The sequence below is a fragment of the Castanea sativa genome, chromosome 10 (assembly GCF_040712315.1).
Source record: "Castanea sativa cultivar Marrone di Chiusa Pesio chromosome 10, ASM4071231v1".
Lineage (NCBI taxonomy): Eukaryota > Viridiplantae > Streptophyta > Magnoliopsida > Fagales > Fagaceae > Castanea > Castanea sativa.
In genome coordinates this window covers 5,631,975-5,633,012 of record NC_134022.1, presented here as the reverse complement: position 1 = coordinate 5,633,012, position 1,038 = coordinate 5,631,975, and the positions used below count along the sequence as shown (strand labels likewise).

The window sequence follows — 1,038 nt, the reverse complement described above, 5'->3', positions numbered from 1 at the left end:
GTATCAGAAACAGCTTTCTAGGCTATATTTCCATCAATAAATAAAAACTGCTCAGAGCCCAGTGCATTTATCATCATTCACAACAAAAACAAAAACCCAGATATAAGAAATGCATGTAAATGAAAAAAAAAAAAAAAAAAAACCCCTCAGATCTCATAGCTTTGAATGATCATCCACGGTTGTTTTTTTTAAGGCAATGGGCATTCATCAAAAGCCTTTACAAACCACCACCGAAGAAAATAAAATTTGTGTGTATATATATATATATGATAAAAGAAGAGTAGAAGGTGGTTGTGGTGGTAGTGAAAGGTGGTGTTGAGTAAAGAGCTGATAATGAATTGAAAAACCATGCCTAACCGCTCAATAAAATTTTGGTGTACATCATTGGGCAAAAAATTAAGGACTATCCTACCAAACAATAATTATAACACAGAGAAACACAGAGGAAGTGAAAGCAAGGTGAAGATTGAAGAGAGAAGCTAGAATTAGGGTTCCATTCCTGGATTTTATAGTTGATAAACCTTCTAATTTTTTTGAACTGTAAGATTTTCACTTTCAATTATATATATCAGAAACCATGGAACGTATATAAGTAGTATAGCTTCAGTGGTAGGAAGAGGAAAAAGAATAAGGGAAAAACAATATAGATTCAGCAAATTAGAGTAACCATAATGAGAAGCAGGAGGAGCACTAAACACCATCAAATTAATAGTTTTCACCCACAAAGAGGACTGAGACAGGGAGACCCACTGTCTCCCTGCTTGTTTCTCTTTTGTGCCAATATTTTGTCCTGCAAATTGTTTAAAGAGGAAGAACAGAAACACCTGCTCTTTGCAGATGACTAACTCTTCTTCTTCAAAATTAATCCCTTGTCCCTCTCTACATTCAAACATTCCCTTGAGGGGTATTGTCACTTATCAGGACAACAAATAAACATGAACAAGTCTAACTTATACCTCACCCTCAACAACATACCTGAGCTACATCAACTAACCTCTTAGAAAAAATCCAGTCTGAACTCCTGGGTTGGAAAGCTAG

General features: G+C 35.4%; 1 non-coding gene across 1 annotated transcript; it reads right to left on the bottom strand.

The window, feature by feature from the left end:
* On the bottom strand, window positions 1-81 carry LOC142614351 (small nucleolar RNA snoR118). Its single transcript, XR_012840426.1, has one exon. It is a non-coding gene; the product is annotated as a small nucleolar RNA snoR118 (small nucleolar RNA).
* Window positions 82-1,038: the final 957 nt, after the last annotated feature.